Raw genomic sequence first — 23,232 nt, forward strand, 5'->3', positions numbered from 1 at the left:
TCAGATTTCAGCAGGTATTTGAATTAAACAATAATTGGAGCACAAAGTTACCAAGGGCCTCTTTAGCTTAACATCTTCGAATTTAAAGCACACAGCTTTTGGCATAAAATTAAGTTTAGATCATGATCCTGGTGCTTAATTCCCTCCTTGGCCTCACCTCGCCCCAGCTCTGTTACCTCCTCTAGCCCTACAACTTCCTCAATTGCCATTTCTCGGATTCCAACCTCTTGTGCACTCCCACTCCTTTTGCCTCACCATTGACAGCCATGCCTTCAGCTACCTAGACTTCATGCTCTGAAATTCCCTCCCTTAAACTTCTGCCTCTCTACCTCACTTAAAACCCACTTCTTTGACCAAACATTTGGCCAACTCTGTTCATCTATCCTTCTTCAATGCTGCACTGATTTTTCCTTACACCTTTTTGAAGTACTTTGAGATGTGCTGCTATATTAAAGACACTACATAAAGACAGGCTATTGTTGTAGGAGATCCTTAACTATAAAGAAATCATACACATATTTGTTTCAGTCTGCATTCCATAAATTAAGGAAGCATAGAACGAGAAAAGGTTATTCACAATTCTTGAAGCCTACTTCTTCCAGAAACTATGTACCATTGATCCTATACTAGACTCCAAACTACCTATTTAATCTTTGCATAAAATGAAAATAGTTCTGCATAAAAAGTCTGCAAGATAACCATGCACAAGTTCCCAAATACTTATTCATTCCTCAACCTCTATTATTCACCACTTTCCATCCACTCTTCCCTTCTGCCAACCCCTAGCAGCTTGAAAACCATTATGCCTCATGGAGTATTTCATGATCTCACTAACCACCTATCCCTATAGCTTACAATCCCATTATTTTTATCCAGTTTAAATGGCATGAATTGCTTTTGCTTAGCATCTGGTCCACATATCCATTACTGGCTAATTTTATCCACTTGTTCTACACTCACAATCAAGTCAAATAGTTTGCTCACACGTGCTTAGATCTACATCATCTATTTGTCTCAGCCTTTTAAAAACCTGGATGACTAGTTTTCTCTTCTACAAAAGAAAAAAGACAGACGTGCACTTACATAGCGCCTTTCATGACCACCGGGGGTCTCAAAACGCTTTACAGCCAATGAAGCACTAATGCTTCTCCAGTGGAAACAAGTGCAGCTCAACAGATTGATCTTACAAGTTAAAAGCTTAAATCGTCCTCATCATTCCTGAGCCTTTTCCAGCATATCAGTGTTCCTCTGAAACCAAGATGACCAAAGTTGGATGAAAAATTCCAACAGATGGGCCTTTTAGACTTAACCTAGTATTTTACAAGCCTTGCTTTGGCCAGAAAATTCAATGAATTTTCAATAATTGTATCAAATCCTTTTCACTTCCCACATTTGCTGGCATCTTTCATCATCTACTGTCATTTGCTGTTCCTTATTCCAATAAGGACTACCTTGTGTTTACCAACATTAAATCCATCTACCACGTCTTGGTCATCTGTCGAATTCAACCAGATTTTCTGAAAGTTGTACATTTGTCACCTACCTGGCTATATAACTTACTATTGCAGTAAGATAACTGTCACAAGTAACATTCTGTTACAAATAATGTGAAGCGTCAAGTGCCAAGAACAGACTTGCTCGTAACTCTGCTCGGTTCTGCAATACCTCATCTCAAGGAGCACTTTACAAGAGGTGCTTTCATGCCCTCTGCTGGATACTTTTATCCTTATAGTTACCAAATCCATGGAAGGAAAAATAATCAATTGAAGGGGCTACCAAGTTCTTTTTGTTTTCATAAAAAATTCAAATTCTGTGTGCACTCAGTCTTATTTACTAGTTGAGAAAATCAGGTGCAGAAACATACTGATAGAAATTAATTTAAACAGAGGCGTTTAATCAGCTCAAAATAGAGTACATCAGAAGGACACAATGAAAAATAAATCTCAGAACAAGATGAAATAAAGTGCGGAAAACTGAGTAAGAACGTTGTTCATTGTCAAAACAATCAGATTTGTGGAATAAAAGGGCCGGTCACTTACGCAGGAGTCTGGAAACACGTACTCAATTTTATGAAAATGAATTTCCAAAAGAACACTGTAGATTCATCAGGCTCCCAGAGGGATATGAAATTCAAGGAAAATAAACCCTATTTTCAAGCTATTTACAAACAGTTTTATTATTTTGTCCACTCAAGGAGTTAACTGCAAATAGGTTTATAACATATAATTTTGACTGCTTGTTTGTCTTTTCTTCAATAAAACCAAATAGCTTCAAACTTACTGTTACTATATCAAAGATTTTAGTAAGATCTTATAAAAGTGTACATCGAACATCTAAAAGTAATTCACAGATAAGGTTTTCTGTACCATTACCCTGCGCATGTTGCTGAAAGCTTACTTAACATTTTCAAGAAGTATAGGAAGTTGGGGAATACCTTGACTGCAGTCTAAAATACAAAAGCTGAAATAAGCTAGTGTAAGGTGTCACGGAACTGTATTTTTTCCTCCTCTGTTTGAAACAGTGTACCTTTAAGACAGAGAGAGCAGTGTTAGATTTCTCAGAACAGTGTGCCACAGCTGCATTTGTTATCTAGGCAAGAGCAGGAGAGTGAGGAGGTCACATGGTATAATGTTTCAATTTAACTGTGTGGAAAAACCAGCTAAAACAGGTTTTGAGAGACACCAGTGAAGAATGCTTACTGAGGAACAGAGCTGTCTATTTCTCAGCAGAAATTCTACAATGAGCTTCTTTTGGGCCTCCTTATCTCGAGAGACAATGGATACGCGCCTGGAGGTGGTCAGTGGTTTGTGAAGCAGCGCCTGGAGTGGCTATAAAGGCCAATTCTGGAGTGACAGGCTCTTCCACAGGTGCCGCAGAGAAATTTGTTTGTTGGGGCTGTTGCACAGTTGGCTCTCCCCTTGCGCCTCTGTCTTTTTTCCTGCCAACTACTAAGTCTCTTCGACTCGCCACAATTTAGCCCTGTCTTTATGGCTGCCCGCCAGCTCTGGCGAATGCTGGCAACTGACTCCCACGACTTGTGATCAATGTCACACGATTTCATGTCGCGTTTGCAGACGTCTTTATAACGGAGACATGGACGGCCGGTGGGTCTGATACCAGTGGCGAGCTCGCTGTACAATGTGTCTTTGGGGATCCTGCCATCTTCCATGCGGCTCACATGGCCAAGCCATCTCAAGCGCCGCTGACTCAGTAGTGTGTATACGCTGGGGATGTTGGCCGCTTCAAGGACTTCTGTGTTGGAGATATAGTCCTGCCACCTGATGCCAAGTATTCTCCGAAGGCAGCGAAGATGGAATGAATTGAGACGTCGCTCTTGGCTGGCATACGTTGTCCAGGCCTCGCTGCCGTAGAGCAAGGTACTGAGGACACAGGCCTGATACACTCGGACTTTTGTGTTCCGTGTCAGTGCGCCATTTTCCCACACTCTCTTGGCCAGTCTGAACATAGCAGTGGAAGCCTTACCCATGCGCTTGTTGATTTCTGCATCTAGAGACAGGTTACTGGTGATAGTTGAGCCTAGGTAGGTGAACTCTTGAACCACTTCCAGAGCGTGGTCGCCAATATTGATGGATGGAGCATTTCTGACATCCTGCCCCATGATGTTCGTTTTCTTGAGGCTGATGGTTAGGCCAAATTCATTGCAGGCAGACGCAAACCTGTCGATGAGACTCTGCAGGCATTCTTCAGTGTGAGATGTTAAAGCAGCATCGTCAGCAAAGAGGAGTTCTCTGATGAGGACTTTCCGTACTTTGGACTTCGCTCTTAGACGGGCAAGGTTGAACAACCTGCCCCCTGATCTTGTGTGGAGGAAAATTCCTTCTTCAGAGGATTTGAACGCATGTGAAAGCAGCAGGGAGAAGAAAATCCCAAAAAGTGTGGGTGCGAGAACACAGCCCTGTTTCACACCACTACAGGCCATGTTAATTGCCGAAGGAGGAAAAAACCCTTTGAAGAGACCATTTGTATTGTTGGAGGTAGCAAAATTCCTTTTCTTTACTTCCAATCTAACTGTCTTTGCTCCAAGATGGACTTTCTCTTGACTGATTGCGTTTGCTGGAATTCACAGTAAAGTTTCGACTGAGAGACTGGCAATTTTTAAAAATTCAAGTAGACCTATTGCTGTGCTCATCGTTGAAAGAACTGTGAGACGCCTGCTGCAACCGAACGCCTATCTACTAAGAGACTGTTTCATCAAATCTGCGTGGAGACTTCAAGTGGCATTTGATAACTTTTTTCACTAGGGTACCTCACCCATCAGGAACGTAACCCACAAAGACTAACAACCCAGCTATTTATATATTCTATAGAAACAGCTAATTTTTAAAACATAATTTTTTTTAAAAAAAGAAACCGGATAACTATTCATTTTTGAGTGAGAGAGAGAATGGGGAAGTTAGGTTAAAATAAGAAGTTATAAGGTCTTTAAGACATCAGTTTATCTTAATAGTCTTTAAGATTTTGTTTTTAATAAATAGTTAATCTGTTGTTGTCTAAAGATACCTGGTTTGGTCTGTTTTATTCTGGGAGTTACTACAGTATTTAATTTGGTTATTTTCCGATTGGGTGGAAAAACTTTAATATTGCAGTGCATTGCTCCCGCCTCGGTCTTAACAAAGCGCAGAAAGGACCCAAAAATATAACAGAGATTCTTAGAGCTTACTCAGATCCGCAACCAAACATAAAATTGTATTTATATAGCATCTTTAACATAGTAAATGTCTGAAGGTGCTCCGTTATCAAACAAAATTTGACACCATGTTACATAAGGAGCTATTAGGGCAGGTTAGTAAATACTTGGTCAAAGAGATATGTTTTAAGGAGCACCTTTAGGGAAGAGAGAGAAGTAGAGAGGCAGAGAGGCTTAGGATGGAAATTTCAGAGCTTACAGCCGAGGCAGCTGAAGGCATGGCCACCAATAGTGGAGAGAAGGAAATTAGGGGCTGTACAAAAGGCCAGAATTTGACCAAATATGGAGAGTATTACAGTATAGAACAAAAAACGGCACAAACATCTCAAGAGATAATGAATTAGGATCACCTTGTATAACTGCTGAGGAGACAGCTAAAGAGTGAGAATTATTGAATCACAGAATTGTTACAGTGCAGAAGGAGGCCATTCAGCCCATCGTGCCCGCACAGGCTCTCTGAAAGAGCAACTCCATCAGTTCCATTTTCCTGCCTTCTCCCTTTAACCCTGCACATTCTTCTTTTTCATATAAGTATCTATTTCCCTTTTGAATGCTTCAATTGAACCTGCCTCCACCACACTCTCAGGCAGTGCATTCCAGACCTTAACCATTTGTGAATAAGATTTTCTTCATGTCACGTTTGCTTCTCTTATCAAATACTTTAAATCTGTGCCCTCTCGTTCTTGATCCTTTCACGAGTGGGAACAGTTTCGCTCTATCTATTCTGTCCAGACCACCATGATTTTGAATACTTCTGCCAAATCACCTCTCAGCCTTCTCTTCTCTAAACAGTCCTAACTTTTCCAATCAATCTTCATAACTGAAATTCCTCATTCCTGGAACCATTCTCGTGTATCTTTTCTGTACTCTCCAATGCCCTCACATCTTTCCTGAAGTGCGGCTCCCAGAACTGGATGCAATACTCCAGCTGAGGCCAAACTAGTGTCTTATACAAGTTCAACATAACTTCCTTGCTCTTGTACTCTATGCCCCTATTAAGAAAGTCCAGGATATTGTAGGCTTTATTAACTGTTCTCTCAACCTGTCCTGCCACCTTCAATGGCCTAAACACATATACACCTAGGTCCCTCTCCTCCTGCACCGCCTTCAGAATTGTACCCTTTATTTTATATTGTCTCTCCATGTTCTTCCTACCAAAATGAATAACTTCACATTTCTCTGCATTGAACCTCATCTGCCACCAGTCTGCCCATTCAACAAACTTGCCTATGTCCTTTTGAAGTTTCACATTATCCTCCTCATAGTTCACAATACTACCAAGTTTCGTATCAGCTGCAAACTTTGAAATTGTGCCCTGTACACCAAGGTCTAGGTCATTAATATATATCAGGAAAAGCAAGGGTCCCAACACTAATCCCTGGGGATCTCCACTACAAACCTTCCTCCAGCCCAAAAACATCCATTAACCACCACTACTCTTTGTTTCCCGTCACTCAGCCAATTTCGTATCCATGTTGCTACCGTCCCTTTTATTCCACGAGCTACAAGTTTGCTTACACGCCCGTTGTGTGGCACTGTATCAAACGCCTTTTGAAAGTCCATGTACACCACATCAACAGCATTGCCTTCAACAACTCTGTTACCTCTTCAAAAAACTCCAGCAAGTTAATTAAACATGATTTTCCCTTAAGAAATCCATACTGGCTTTCCTTAATTAACTCACATTTGTCCATATGACTATTGATTTTATCCCCAATTATTTTTTCTACAATTTTTTCCACCACTGAAGTTAAACTAACTGGCCTGCAGTTGCTAGGCTTATCTTTACACCCTTTTTTGAACAAGAGTGTAATTTTGCAATTCTCCAGTCCTCTGGCACCACCCTCGAGTCGAAGGAAGATTGAAAAATCATGGCCAGTGCCTCTGCAATTTCCACCCTCACTTCCCTCAGTATCCTTGGATGCATCTCATCCGGTCCTGGCGCTTTATCCACTTTAAGTACAGACAGCCTATCTAATACTTCCTCTTTATCAATTTTAAACCCCACTAGTGTCTGACTTACCTCCTCTTTCGACATTGCCTGGGTTGCATCTTCTTACTTGGTAAAGACAAATGCGAAGTATTCATTTAATACCTCAGCTATGCCCTCTGCCTCCATGTGTAAATCCCCTTTCTGTCTCTAATCGGCCCCACTCCTCCTTTTACCACCCTTTTACTATTTATATGCCTATAGAAAACTTTGGGATTTCTTTTAATACTAGCTGCCAGTCTCTTTTCATGCTCTCTCTTTGCTTCTCTTATTTTCCTTTTCAGTTCCCCTCTAGACCTTCTCTATTCAGCCTGGTGCTCAATAGTATTTTCTATCTGGCATCTGTCATAAGTACACTTTTTCTTCTTTATCTTAATCTCTACCTCTTTGTCATCCAGGGAGCTCTGGATTTGTTTGCCCTACTTTTCCCCTTCGAGGGAACATAATTGTTAGTAACTGAGAGACAAAGTGTGACGTAGATGAGTAAAGAGAGGCTGACTCAAATTTTAAACAGTAAGAAAGAGAAGCAGCGTTGTTGTGCTTTTGAACTAACGGAGGAAGACATGACAGCTAGTTCAATGGGTAAAAATCAGATGATTCAGCCCATAACTCTGCTGGGTTTAATTTCACTAAATCGAATTTAATTCCAAATTTCAAAGTAAGACAGTATCAGTACTTTTATTTAAACTTTTGAATTCTTAGCAACCCACCAGAAGTGGAACAAAGATGTCTGGGCTAATGGATTAATTCCTCCCCTACCAGTAAAGCAATGGTAGGTTTTTCTCATCTCAGTGCCTCTATTGTCATCCTGTGACACCAACATCCAATCCTGGACGAATTACAATTTCCTCCAGTTAAACAGTGGAAAGCTCTAAGCCATCATCTTTGGCCCCCATCACAAACTTCATTCCCTTGCCATCAAGTCTATCCCATCCCACACCATCGTCTCAGATTGTCCCAGAATATTCGCAACTTTGGAGTTGCTATTTGACCCTGAGCTAAGTTTCCAACCCATAATCTCTCCACCAAAAATCCCGCCTACTGCCACGTCCATAATGACACCTATCTCTGCCCTTGTTTCTGCTGAAATGATGATGACGAGCTTTGGCACCTCCAAATTCAACTACTCCAATGCTTGGCTTTCAACCTTACCCTCGATAAACATCAGCTCATTCAAAAGTCTGCTGTCCATATGATGTCTTGATCTAACTCCCATAACCCATGTACTTACTGACCAACACTGGCTTCTATTCCCCGAGTGCCTCCCATTTAAAATACTCATTATATTTAAATCCCCCACAGCTTTACCCCTTCCTATCCCGGAACCTTCTCGAGCATCACAACCCTCTGTCCTCTTGTTGCTTCCTGAAATCTTTTCAGCCCGCTAGTGCCAGCTGTGCCTTCAGCTGTCTAGGCCCTAAGCTCGGGAATCCACTCCCTAAACCTCTCTACCTTGAGGCATTTCGCTACATTAAACGTTGTTGGCATTGTTCCATCTACAAAAGATGAAGAACATGCAGCAGACATACCATTTAGGTGGTATGTCTTCTCCTGGGGCGACTACCAAGGAGGCAATGGTGTAGTGATAATGTCACTGGACTAGTAAGCCAAAGGCCCAGGCAAAGGCTCTGGGGACATGGGTTCGAATCCCACCACGGCAGAAGGTGGAATTTGAATTCAATTAATAAATCTGGAATTAAAAGCTAGTCTAATGGTGACCATGGATTGTTGTAAAAACCCATCTGGTTCACTAATGTCCTTTAGGGTAGGAAATCTGCCGTCCTTACCTGGTCTGGTCTACATGTGACTCCAGACCCACAGCAATGTGTTTGACTCTTACATGCCCTCTGAAATGGCCTAGCAAGCCACTCAGTTGTATCAAATCACTATGAAGTCTAAGGAAAGGAATGAAATCGGACGGACCATCCGGCAACGACCTAGGCACTGGAAATGACAACGGCAAACCCAGCCCGGTCGACCCTGCAAAGTCCTCCTTATTAACACCTGGGGACTTGTGCCAAAATTGGGAGAGCTGTCTCACAGACTAGTCAAGCAACAGCCTGACATAGTCATACTCACTGAATCATACCGGAGAGACAATGTCCCAGACACGACCATCACCACCCCTGGGTATGCCCTGTCCCACCGACAGGACAGATGCACCAGAGGTGGCAGCACGGTGGTATGCAGTCGGGAGGGAGATGCCCTGGGAGTCCTCAACATTGACTCTGCATCCCATGAAGTCTCATGGCATCAGGCCAAACCTGGGCAAGGAAACCTCCTGCTGATTGCCACTTACCGCACCACCACTGAAACCCCGCCCCCCCAAACCCCTTGGTTGATGAATCAGTGCTTCTCCATGTTGAACACCAATTGGAAGAGGCACTGAGGGTAGCAAGGGCACAAAATGTACTCTGGGTGAGGGACTTCAATGTCCATCACCAAGACTTGCTCGACTGCCCCACTACTGACTGAGTTGGCAGAGCCCTAAATGACATAGATGCTAGACTACCACCGTGCTAAATGGGATAGATTTCGAACAGATCTAGCAATGCAAAACTGGGCATCCATGAGGCGCTATGGGCCGTCAGCAGCAGCAGAATTGTATTCGATCACAATCTGTAACCTCATGGCCCGGCATCTCCCCCACTTTACCATTACCATCAAGCCGGGGGACCAACCCTGGTTCACTGAAGAGTGCAGGAGGACATGCCAGGAACAGCACCAAGCACACCTAAAAATGAGGTGTCAGCCCGGTGAAGCTACAACACAGGACTATTTGCATGCCAAACAGCAGAAGCAGCATGTGACAGACAGGGCTAAGTGATCCCATAACCAACAGATCAGATCTAAGCTTTGCAGTACTGACATCCAGTCGTGAATGGTGGTGGAGACTAAACAACTAGGAGGGGGAGAAGGCTCCACAAATATCCTCATCCTTAATAATGGGGGAATCCAACTGCAAAAGACAAGGCTGAAGCATTTGCATCCATCTTCAGCCAGAAGTGCCGAGAGGATGATCCATCTCGGCCACCTCCTGAGGTCCCCAGTATCAGATGCCAGTCTTCAGCCAATCCGATTCACTCCATGTAATATCAAATAACGGCTGAAGGCACTGAGATACTGCAAAGGCTTTGGGCCCTGACAACATTCCGACAATAGTACTGAAGACCTGTGCTCCAGAACTAGCTGTGCCCCTAGCCAAGCTGTTCCAGCACAACTACAACACTGGCATCTACCCAACAATATGGAAAATTGCCCAGGTAAGTCCTGTCAACAAAAAGCAGGATGAATCTAACCTGGGCAATAACCGCCGTATCAGTCTACTCTCTATCAACAGCAAAGTGATGGAAGGCTTTGTCGACAGTGCTAGCTCAGCAATAACCTGCTCAGTGACGCTCAGTTTGAATTCCGACAGGGCTACACGTCTCCTGACCTCATGCCTTGGCCAAACATGGACAAAAGAGCTGAACTCCAAAGGTGAGGTAAGAGTGACTGCCCTTGACATCAAGGCAGCATTTGACCAAGTATGGCATCAAGAAGCCCGTGCAAAACTGGAGTCAATGGGAAAACTTTCCACTGGCTCAGGTCATACCTAGCACAAAGGAAGATGACTGTGGTTGTTGGAGGTCAATCATCTCAGTTCCAGGACATCACTGCAGGAGTTCCTCAGGATAGTGTCCTAGGCCCAACCATCTTCAGCCGCTTCATCAATGACCTTCCCTTCATCATAAGGTCAGAACTGGGGATGTTCGCTGATGATTGCCAAATGTTCAGCACCATTCGCAACTCCTCAGATACTGATGCAGTCTGTGTCACAAGACCTGGACAACATCCAGGCTTGGGCTGATAAATGGCAACATTTGCACCACACAAGTGCCAAGCAATGACCATCTCCAACAACAGAGAATCTAACCATCTCCCCTTGATGTTCAATGGCATTACCATCGCTGAATCCCTCACTATCAACATCCTGGGGGTTGCCATTGACCAGAAACTGAACTGGACCAGCCACATGAATACTGTGCCTACAAGAGCAGGTCAAAGCCTAGGAATTCAGCGGCCAGTAACTCACCTCCTGTCTTCCCAATGCCTGTCCGCCATCTACAAGGCACAAGTCAGGAGTGTGATGGAATACTCTCCACTTGCCTGGATGGGTGCAGCTCCAACAACACTCAAGAAGCTCGACTCCACCAAGGACAAAGCAACCCACTTGATTAGCACCCCATCCACCACCTTCAACACACACTCTCTTCACCAGCAATGCACAAAGGCAGCAGTGTTTACTATCTACAATATGCACTGCAGCAACTCACCAAGGCTCCTTTGATAGCACCTTCCAAACCCGCGACCTCTACCACCTAGAAGGACAAGGGCAGTAGATGCATGGGTACACCACCACCTGCAAGTTCCCCACCAAGCCACACACCATCCTTACTTGGAACTACACTGCTGTTCCTTCACTGTCACTGGGTCAAAATACTGGAACTCCCTTCCTAACAGCAATGTTGGTGGACCTACATCCTAAGGACTGCAGCGGTTTAAGAAGGCAGCTCACCACCACCTTCTGAAGGGCAATTAAGGATGGGCAATAAATGCCAGCCTAGCCAGCGATGCCCATATCCCATGAACGAATAAAATAAAAGCTTTGCTGATGGCTGTGAAAGCCAATCCTTTAGTGGAAGGTTCTGCCCCAAGTGCTGCATGTGAAGTTGCCAAGTGACACTGAGTTGTTGTATTCGGTGTTGGTGCACTGCCAAGCTGCTGTCGCGACTGGTTGCCATGATAGTGCACGCCAGTCCACAGGATGTATCGCCCTTTCCCCCCTTTCAACAGCTAGTGACTCCCAGGTGCGAGTCAACGTTTAGGGCCTTCATATCACGCTTGCAGGCATTCCTGAAGCGGAGCTTTGGACACCCCTGCTACTTCACCACACAGAAGGTCCAAAGACATCATATAAATTTAAAGTAGTAGCTGCTGTGGCTTGAGTAATACTATACACGATTTTAGTGCCTATGGCTTAAAAAACCAAACTATATTAGGTAAAAGTATAAGAAATTGGGGCTACGTTAACATCTCGATAACAAAGCACCCAAGATCAGGGATACAATGCAGCAGGGGAGAAGGGAGGATCAATCGCTTTTCCCCCCTGGACAGGATGTCAATACTTCAACATCTTGCACTTTCAGGAACTGGCATAAAAATATCAGTTGGCTATCACAAATAAGGTATAAAATCATGACATTTATGAAGGCACACACACAAGACAGCAAAATTAGAAGTAGCCCCAAGATACTCCAGTACTGAAGGACTGATCAAGTCAGGACAAAGTAGTATGGTTGTAAGAATGAGAAAAGAAATTCAGCTTATAGGAACATAGGAAATATGAGCAGGAGTAGGCTATTTGGCCCCTCGAGTCTACTCTGTCATTCAACTAGATCATGGCTGATCTTCTCCCTCAATGTCATTTTCTCGCACTATCCCCAGATCATAGCATGCCCCAATTAGTTTCACACACAGAATCTGCTCGCACCATGTTATAATACCCCACAGCACTGGCTCTGCTGTCAGAGACAAATGGAGTTACTTACAGAATGCCATTTTCATCTGTTCACCAGCAAGCAGAGGTCTAAACTCACTTTTGCAGGCCTACAGCGCATATTTGCAATGTTTGAACATCCAGTCAGTTCCCCCGACATAAGGAATGATCCAGAGCCACCATCTTATGCAAAGGAGGCACCTTTATGTAGCATAGAACCCATGCAAATACCAATGTACACCCGGGCAACCCTAAAAGTACTGCCTAAATGCAAACAGCGCTACCACGTGTATTATTGGCTGCAGCTGATTTTATATGTCTCCCAGGTCATCTGGGAGTCAGGAACATGGTTATGATGTATATCTCCTAACTTGGCCAATCCTTGAAGACCACTGTGGTGTAGTGGTCTGAAGAGGTCCTAACAGGTTGAGTTCTAATGAAAGGTCACAACCTGAAACGTTAACTCCGTTTTTGCTCTCCACAGATGCTGCCTGGCCTGCTGAGTATTTCCATCATTTTCTGTTTTTGTTTCAGATTCCCAGCATCCGCAATATTTTGCTTTTGTCCTAACAGGTTGATTGCAGGTTAACAGCGGGTACTAAGGGAAGCTTGCAGACTGCCAGCCGTTTGGAAATTTCTGGCTGTCGACCAACCTTTAGAAAGATGAAAAGAATTTTCATGCACAAGACTGAGCAAGCAGCAGTGTAGTTCCTGGTACTCTTTAAAAAAAAATCCTGCAATATAAATAAGATGCATTTCAAAACACCAGGAGCCTTGAAACACTACAGAACTGTTTCAAAGGAAAATAGCACCCATTATAAACAAATTAAATCCTCCTAACTTGAATAAATCTTCCATCCTCCCAATTTCCAACAAATCACAAGAAGTCACACATATCCATTCACACTAGTATGCAATTTATTTCACAAGTTAACTAAGCACGATATATTTGTTCCTTAATTACATTTAGCTTAAGGCTTTCTGAGCCGCTGATCATGTCTTTGTTTGAATGGGATAGATAGCAACCAGTGTTGACAAAAAGAGTGGAGTTGAGTGGAAGGTGTTTTACAAAAGTAGCTTACATACTAAGTACACAGTTGCATGACATTTATTCCAAGTATCACAACAGAATACAATTAGGTGTAACTTGTGTCCTATGACGTGTCACTGGCCTTAAATAGCACTACAAAAGCTTCATCATAAAACACAGGTTTTTGTTTTCACATTGCAAACTGATTGCAATGTTAAATCAACCAGAGGAAGAAAGGAATGTAAATAATAATCTATCCTCTTCATTCTAGCACTACCTTAACCAGTAATTAAACTTAAATCATTTCCAGCATTATAATTACAGCATTATTCACAACCAGTTCAATCACCAGTGTACAATTACTGTACAGAAGCTAGGAGAATTAACAGTAATTATATCTCAAGCTTTCTCTTTAATGCACGGCTCTCCAAGGGGGCATTCAGAGAATAAGCAAGCAGTATACAATACAAACTATACAGAGAATCCATGCACTATTCCATGGCTGTTAATTGTTTTTAGTTACTTAAGTTTCCTCATCCATTTTCCATTCTCTTGAAGCGAGTGCCTCACAGCCATCTGCTCCTATCTTTACCGGGTGTTCACCAGCAGTTCTAGCACAGGTTTGTGGACAGTGATCAAGAATGGGAAGCCTATCAAATTCTCTCCTTCCTAAACTGGGGTGCTGTGATCAAACCTTACTAGCTCAGCACAGAGCCAGGTGGCACAGTGGTTAGCACCACAGCCTCACAGCTCCAGCAGCCCGGGTTTGGTTCTGGGCCCTGCCTGTGCGGAGTTTGCAAGTTCTCCCTGTGTCTGCGTGGGTTTCCGCCGGGTGCTCCGGTATTCTCCTACAGCCAAAGACTTGCAGGTTGACAGGTAAATTGGCCATTGTAAATTGCCCCTAGTGTCGGTAGGTGGTAGGAGAATGGTGGGGATGTGGTAGGGAATATGGGATTAATATGGGATTAGTATAAATGGGTGGTTGTTGGTCGGCACAGACTCGGTGGGCCGAAGGGCCTGTTTCAGTGCTGTATCTCTCTATGACTCTATAACTTGGTTTGCTTCCTGCTTGGTATGGCTCAGCTGCTCGCTGGTTAAACACCGTCATTGGGCAGCTTCATGCAACATTCTCATCTTAGCTGCTTATTCCAGTCCCTCATTCTGCATGAAACTAGAGTTTTACTTGTATGCTGTGACTGCTCCACCACCCACATTCTTTTTGAAAAGGGGAGGTAGAGGATTAAGACTAGTGCCAAGACTCTGCAACTGAATGATTGTTACGGGTTCCACCAAATGGCAGAAATTCAATTTGGGGTCTTGACAGTGGAGATCAAGATAGATTGGAGGAGACTGAAACAAAATAATTTTATACCCCACCACCAGCCTTTCCTGCTTATATCAATATCATCTCTTTACTGACTGGCCTCTTAATTGTCTCCTCCTGCTTCAATCCCCTCTGTCCCCCTTGTTTCATGATATTACTGCCATTGACATGGTATTTCTTGGATTTTTGTTTTGGAGGGAAAATCTTCTCCTGTTGAAGAAGTTAGTAATGTCAATGATAGAGCAATCTAACAATTTTCCACTCTGTTAATCAGGATAAGGCAGCAAGTAGTCCACATGCAGAATTCAATGATCTCTGTTTCGATTGAACCATTTACCTTTGCCCTAACCTCAACTGTGAATTTTACTTTTAGGTCCAAAACACTATGTGGCATAGAAAATGGAAAGACTCTGATGCAAAATGGAATTCATTTCTGAGGGCTGGAGTTAAAATGCATTTTAGGGCACAGTGGTCTGATCTCATTGTGTAATATGTGATCTAGAAATATTGAACAGTAACGCTGGACAAAAACAGTAACAAAGAGCTCCATCCTCAGCACGGATCTCCTTTGCCTTGAACACAAAAATAATACAGGAAATAAATACAGGACAGGATTAGAGTGCAGCAAAAAGCACTCTTCGTCATGAGATCTGAAATACAGAAGGTATTTGCATAATTCCTGTGATCTATCCACGGTAGTCAGGTAAAAGCACTATGCTTTTTTTAAATATATGTGTTTGAGTCAAAGGTTATGGGTTCAGGTCCCATAGCAGAGTCTTGAGCACAAAACATAGGCTGACACATCAGTAGTGCAACTATTTGGAAGCCATGAATCACTACTGTGATTAAAGCAGCAATCAATCCACAACTGACTCATGATTAGCACTAGAAATCGTAGGCAAAAATTCTCACCAACTGTACTAGTAGCTACCATGGATTACTATTGAAGTTAACATGCAACTATGAACTCACAAAATACTACTGTGATTAAAGCAGCAATCAATGCACATGTTAAGCATAAAGATAGATTTCTAGCAACACTACTGAGTTACTATTGAGGTTAATGATTAAAGAAGCAATCCACAATACAAATTACTACTGAGTTTAACAGCAAAGCAAAGCACAGTCGATGGTACCAAGGATCCATGCAGCAAGCAATGTCAGGGACCAGACTTTAGGCCCCAGGCAAGGCAGACAGCTTCAAGCTCCATAAGTTTCAGGCTCAAGGCAAGAGAAGGCAGGCAAGCAAGGCAGCGTCAGGCTCAGCAAGACAATGTACTTCGGCAGGCCCCACTTCCGGTGTCCTCTCTGGAATCTAGGCGCATGCGCTGGTGTTACAGATCAGTTCCAAAATGGGTGCTGATGTGCAGAAGGACTGATATGCTTACTGGTAATCACTCCATGGATAGTATCGAACAAACAGTCAAATCTTGGGGAAATATAACTTCCAACACTTCGTGCATGTGTATGCCTCCAGGCTATCTTGTGGATCCAGAAAGGACCACATTCCTGCATACACATATTACGATTACCACATTTCTAAATCAACTTCTTATATCTTATTTTAGATTTTTTTTGGTTGGGGGGGGGGGGGGGGCGGGCAGCAGGTTGGAAGAACAAACCACGGCTCCTATTTATTTGGACATCAGGTACTGGCAATAATTCTGTTGCTGCCATTTACAGCTCCTTTCATCCATCCTCTGTTTCTTTACATGTGTTTTATCTTGCACCATCATCCCTTTCGTCACTGAATCACTCCTGCCCTCCATCCTATCACAGATGGCCCCTTGGTACTTTCCTCCCCTACACCATCCCCCTTTACCCCCTCCACCCACACTCTATACTTACTCTTCAACTTAACTCTGTTTCTCTTTCCACAAATTCTGCCTGACCTGCTGACTAGTTCCAACATTTCCTGTTTTAACTTTATAATTGATTGTTGGGCTTTACTGGCACTATTATCTCTTGATGGCATATTATGCAAATTTCTGGTCTTTAATCAGCAAATCTTGCTGTATTCAAATTAGGAAGGGCACAATGCTGAGGTACTGGATTAGAGCACCATCTGGTGTTATAACATGGCAACTGTTTGACTGTTTTTTCTGGAACAAACCCCGAATCCATCTGTGCCAGTCACCCCACTTTAAAAAAAGCAGTTCATGATCAGAATGAGGAAACTGAATAACTGAAATCAATGAAAACTGTAATATAATTTTCACTTAAGATGATTAATTGTTTTCCATTTCTTTTCATTTGGCAACAATGGATCTCTAAATCTTTGGAACTACCATAGATCAGGTCCAGTGACACCGCTGATTAATTATATTCAAGTGGACAATTTTTTTCCCATCAGGGTCAACATAGGTTCTGTTCACTTCAAAGACAATAGCTGATAAAGTGACCTTCAATTTTCTTTCAAAGATGGAATCCAAATAACAATCTATATATTACTGTAATGGTTGCATAAAGAAAAGGTCGCAACTGTATGAAATTAGCCAGAGCTATAGTGAACTGCTTATGTGAAGGTTACGTGGTGTCCAAATATTGCATTTTATCCAGAGAGGGCAAGAATGTGGAATTCACTACCAAAGGGAGCAGTTGAGGAGAATAACAAATGTGCATTTAAAGGTAAACTAGATAAGCACAAGAGGGAGAAAACAGAATATGTTGATAGGGTTAGATGCAGCAGGGCAGGAAGAGGCTCATGTGGAGCATAAACACTGGCACAGATCTGTTGGGCCAAAAGGCCTGTTTCAGTGCTGTAAATTCTATGTAATTTTAAATATGGAACAATTTCAATTTTGAGGATTTTCGTTTCAAATTGAACAATTTCCATTTTGAATCTCAAAAAATGGACAATCAACAATCTTGCTGATTTCCTCATTTAACTGATTGCTGCAGGTGAATAGCTACTCTCAGGGTAGCTTTTGAACAAATATTACACCGAGGAAACTGAGCAAAATTGAGGTCAATGAAGTGAGGGGAATTGAATGCAAATGCCTTCGATGGCAGGAGTCCTACATGGCACAAAGGAAGATGGTCGGGATTGCTGAATATGAATGGTCACAGTCCTGGGACAAACGGTTGTCAGCCCCGTCATCTTCAGTCGCTCGGTCATAAGGTCAGAAGTGAGCTGTTAGCCAATGATTTGAGTATTTAGCACCCTTCACAACACCCAACTTGGACAAAATGCAGGTCTGACAAACTAACGGCAGATAACACTTACATCACAAGTGCCAGACAGTAACAATCTCGAACAAGATTCAACTATTAACAACTTTGAGTTAGGATTGACCAGGAGCCTAACTGCACCTGCGATAACACCATTGTTTCAAAAGCAAGGCATAGATTTGCATCAAGTGGCCTACCTCCTGATCTCTCAACACTTCTCTGCCATGGACAAGACTCAAGTTCAGAATGTGATGGAATACTCGATCAACACTCTCATAAATGGGTGCAGCTGCAACAGCACTCAAGAAACTTGACATCACCCAGGGTAGAGCAGTTCACTTGATCCACACCCCAGCTATTATACTCAATTTTCAGTCCCATCACGTGTGGTATGTGGCTGCAGTGATAGTATCTAGCCTCTACTATGGCAACTCACTAAGGTTACTCCAACACAAACCTCCCTCCCCAAAAACCTCTACCACCAAGAGTAAGGACAGTACTGTCAAGGTCCTCTCTGGGTGACTTGGGCTCGTACACTATTCCTAAATCATCACTGGGCTAAATTTCTGAATTGCTAAACACCCCAATAGGAACACCTTCACTTCATCACAAAGACTGCCATAGTTCAAAATGGCACCCCACTGTCACCTCCTCAGGGCGATGAGCAATAAAAGTGGTCTTAACAGCATCACCCCCATCCACCATATGGTATAGTTATCTTGTTACGGTCTAAATGGTTTAGCTATAGTATCCTCAATAAGGGCCATGAAACTGCAATACACCTGTTCCTTTACTGAGAGATTTTAACAATGCTGTTTTTCCATGTAACAATACCAGAGATGAAGGCTAATGTAACTCTCAAACTTTACAAAAGGAAATCTGGTAAAATAAACTTGACCTTTACCAGATGACTAAGTGGTAAAAAAGCATAATACATAATACTCAACTGGTTATTTAGCACTATACTAGCAGCTCTCCAATTACGTTGCTTAAAGTGAGTCAGAAGTTTTGTTGTTTGATGCTATGTATCATGAGAGTCAAATAAGTCAAACTGCATGATGTAGGAGTGTTGGTACTATTTTTGGCCTCAACTTTAACGATGCCGTACATATTTCATTGAGGAAATCAGTGTACTCAGTCAATACTAAAAATGTAGTTTATTTTATCTCATCTTTTCAAAGCCCAGGACACACAAAGATTCCCAAAGTTAGCAATATTAGAAACAACTTGTAGCAGTTGTGTGGAACCAACTGGATCAGTGGCGTTGACCATGGCTTTGGGGTTTGGGGGTGTTATAGACAGGTGGGAAATGGTGTGGCTGGTTTCCACTGGTCACCTCCCAAATGACCACAGATAGCACTTTTGTTTAGTGTTTCAGCTCCTGTGTTTTCTTAGACAAATAAAATAAACAGTGACAGGTTTTCTCATGAGTTTAAAGGAGAAGATTGAATACTTACTGAACAATAATCACCTGAAATGTTCGCAACACCACCCACGCATGCATTCACCCTCTCATACACACTCAAAAAGGATAGAAGATAAAGGGTAAGAGGCAATAAGGGTTCTTGGTGTAAAAGTCTATTGTTTTCAAGAAAAACCTGTGGGACCCTTTTGGAAAGTAAGTTTTAAAGGTACAGGCCTGTTTTGCCTTGCCTTTGCTGGGTTGCTGAAGTCTCCTGGCAGTCAACACTTCAGTTCGAAGACGGTGCTGGTATTTCTTAGTTCAATTTTCACAGATGGAGAAGTTGTTCAAAAGGCACTCTTATTTCTCTGCTGCAGTTGGTTACCAACACATCTCAACAGGGTGTAATTATTTTAGCTAGAATTGATCACTCTCTCTCAGCTTTGTGCTGAAGTTCAAGATGGTTTTCAATGTTGTGTGTGTAGCTGGAGATCCCAGACTGCTGTCTTAATGGCTTCATGACTGATGACTTGTGACTCCCTTTGTTCTCCAAAAAGGTTGCCTTTAAAGGTAAATTCATAAACAAAGCGATTCCTGACAACGCAGCAGCAGGCTGGCGTCATCAGAGTCCGCCAAGCAGCGCACATGCGCAACTACATCTTGCCAGGTCTAAGTGGCGCATGTGTGGGATGATGTCATTGCCCAGCGCCAGGTCGATCTTCGTGCATGCACGCTAAAGCGTCATCAGGCATCCAGCTCCTCACTCGACTGGATGACACAACTGAATAGGACACTTTGAGGCTGATGCTCTGCCCCACCGCCCCCAGCTCCCTTGGCAACTCACTCCAGGCCTCGACGCTTCCTCCCCTCTGCTGCTCCCTCCCCCCACTCCCATGGCCGAATGTTCTCCAGTCGCTCGCTCCCCGCCCACCCATTCCCACCCCACTCCAGCCATTAGCTCTAGGCCGCGCCGCTTTCCTCCTCCCAGCCACTCGCTATTCGCTTCTACATCACTCTTGCTTATCCTGCAACACGCCCGCCTTACTTATTTGGGCGGCGCGTGGAGACTGATCGAATGTGGGAGCGAGTGGCCGAGAGGAGGGAAGCGGCGTGGCCCAGAGCTAGTGGCTGGAGGAGGTAGGGGAGCAACCGACCAACCAGAGAACGGGGTGGCACGAGCGGGAAACATTTGGCCTTGGAAGTGGGGGGGCAGGGGGAGCTGTGAGGTCTGGAGCGAGCGGCTGAGGGGGAGGGCAAGAGACTGATAGGGAGGAGAGGGAGAAAGTGAGTTGCCGAGGGGGAAGAGTGGCCAGTGGGGCGGGAGCTAGAAGCTGTGTTCGGGTGAAATCAGTCCTGGTTAGTCATATAAACGAAGCACGTAACGAATTGGCAGCACATTTTATACTCTACCCGATTTTCGAGCGTTGTTTTCCCTTCTTCCAATGGTAATTCAATCATAAAATTCCTTTGTAGTTTATAGGATTACTGGAATACTAAATGAATTTGATGATTACAGTTAGTATCCTATAAATGCAAAGCATATTACTGGGCTTCCATCCAATTTAATGTCAGGTTAGTATGTGAGAACGATCTAGCCATAAGCATTTCCTGTGATATATTGAGCAGTGCCATCTTTAATCCTGGCAGCTGCCTGAACGTCGCTGCATTTGTGCATGCGCAAGTAGTGTGCCACCTAGTGGTCGCGTGTCAGCAAACGCAGCCTTTTTCAAATCGAATGGCATTACTTTGCACTGAAATAGGCCAGCGGGGGTGCCAAGGACTGAGATTTCCTTTGCCTTCTGGGTCATTGGAATTTACTAGAATCCTTTTAATAAATCTATTTTACTCTTGTAGGTGGAATTTCCGATACAGGGGATTGGATATGAATCAGTTCTTGTAACTTCATTGACCTTGCAGTAATCAATGCAGAGTGTGGCTGAACCATCAGATTTCCTTGCAGACCTGAGCTAGCTTACCAGGGTTCAATTTAAAGGGGTTCTGTTTCATTGGTGGGGTCTCTCCCAGATCTATACCATATCTTGTTACAGGTGTGCAACCCATTTGATCCCAACAGACTTTGTTGAACTCCTTTAGTAATGTGGTTAGGTCCTGTCTTTGCTGTTCAGAGAGATAGTCAAGCACTTTGTCTAATAATCTCCTTAGAATTTCAATGTTTTCCAATTTGGCAGTAGAGGGTTCAATTTTAGAAATTTCAGGGTTCTTTTCCTCGTCCAAGTCGTACTCACTACTGCTCTGCTCCTCTATAGCTTTTACTGCCTGGCACACAATGATCTAGCCAGTTCCCAACTGTGGTATTTTTTTTTTTAACAGGTTAACATGGCATAGTTTTTGTTTTTTCCCTCCTATCTGGGGTATTAATTAAGTAGTTTACATGGTTCACCTTTTCCCCTACTCTATGAGAGCCACTAAACCTGGTTTTTACAGGTTCACCCTGCAAGGGTAACAGCACTAGAACTTGGTCTCCTAATTTAAACACACGGACTGCAGCTTTTCTATCTGTCTGCTTTTTCATTTTTTCCTGAGAGATATTCCATTGCTACCGCACAGACTTGGAAAAGTCTTTCCCGGAAGGTGGACGCATAATTGAGTAATGAGGTCTCCTCCCATTGATCTAGGAACGTTTCTTGGATTAATTTTAGGGGGCCTCTCACCTCATGTCCAAAAATCAATCCAGCGGGGCTAAAACCTGTGGATTCATTGAGGGATTTCCTGGTAGAAAACGGCAAGAAAATTTCTCCTTTGTCCCAGTTGTAGTGGTATTCACAACAATCCTCAATGCAGCCCAGTCTCTGCCAATCATGGATGAGCTGGACGAACAGCCAACAAAATTGGAACTCAGTGATGCCACTGATTCTCTAGCCAGTGGAAAAGCCCCTGGAAAGGACGGCATTACCCCTGAAATAATCAAAAGTGCCAAGCCTGCTATACTCTCAGCACTCCATGAACTGCTTTGCTTGTGTTGGGATGAGGGAGCAGTACCACAGGACATGCGTAATGCCAATATCATCACCCTCTTTAAGAACAAGGGTGACCGCAGTGACTGCAACAACTACCGTGGAATCTCCTTGCTCAGCATAGTGGGGAAAGACTTCGCTCAAGTCGTTTTAAACAGACTCCAGAAGCTAGCTGAGCGTGTCTACCCTGAGGCACAGTGCAGCTTTCAAGCAGAGAGATCCACATGCTGTTCTCCCTTCGCCAGCGACAGGAGAAATGCTGCGCACAACAGAATCCCCGCTACGTTGCTTTCATAGATCTCACCAAAGCCTTTGACCTCGTCAGCAGACGTGGTCTCTTCAGACTACTAGCAAAGATCGGATGTCCACTAAGTATCATCACCATGACAATATGAAAGGCACAATTCAGCATAGCGGTGCCTCATCAGACCCCTTTCCTATCCTGAGTGGCGTGAAACAGGGCTGTGTTCTCGCACCTACACTGTTTGGGATCTTCTTCTCACTGCTGCTCTCACATGCGTTCAAGTCTTCAGAAGAAGGAGTTTTCCTCCACACAAGATCAGATGGCAGGTTGTTCAATCTTGCCCGTCTTAGAGCAAAGACCAAAGTACGGAAAGTCCTCATCAGGGAACTCCTCTTTGCTGACGATGCTGCATTAACATCCCACACAGAGGAGTGTCTGCAGAGATTCATCGACAGGATTGCAGTTGACTGCAACAAATTTGGCCTAACCATCAGCCTCAAGAAAACAAACATCGTGGGGTAGGACGTCAGAAATGCTCCATCCATCAATATCGGCAACCACGCTCTGGAACTGGTTCAAGAGTTCACCTAACTAGGCTCAACTATCACCAGTAACCCGTCACTCGATGCAGAAATCAACAAGCGCATGGGAAAGGCGTCTGCTGCTATGTCCAGACTGGCCAAGAGGGTGTGGGAAAATAGCGCACTGACACAGAACACAAAAGTCCCAGTGTTTCAAGCTTGTGTCCTCAGTACCTTGTTCTCTGGCAGCGATGCCTGGACAACGTATGTCAGCCAAGAGCGATGTCTCAACTCATTCCACCTCCGCTGCCTCCGGAGAATCCTTGGC

General features: G+C 43.6%; 1 protein-coding gene across 12 annotated transcripts in view; it reads right to left on the reverse strand.

The window, feature by feature from the left end:
- Positions 1-23,232, reverse strand: part of LOC137372267 (double-stranded RNA-specific editase 1-like) — a 428,430-nt gene that overhangs the window by 252,920 nt on the left and 152,278 nt on the right. For 5 of the 12 annotated variants that reach the window (XM_068035997.1, XM_068035988.1, XM_068035999.1 and 2 more), the window contains exon 3: positions 2,435-2,526. The exons of the other annotated variants lie outside the window; for them this stretch is intronic. The gene's annotated coding sequence lies outside the window, so the exon portion shown is untranslated. The remainder of the gene's footprint in view (positions 1-2,434; positions 2,527-23,232) is intronic. 12 annotated transcript variants of the gene reach the window in all.

The sequence above is a fragment of the Heterodontus francisci genome, chromosome 7 (assembly GCF_036365525.1).
Source record: "Heterodontus francisci isolate sHetFra1 chromosome 7, sHetFra1.hap1, whole genome shotgun sequence".
Lineage (NCBI taxonomy): Eukaryota > Metazoa > Chordata > Chondrichthyes > Heterodontiformes > Heterodontidae > Heterodontus > Heterodontus francisci.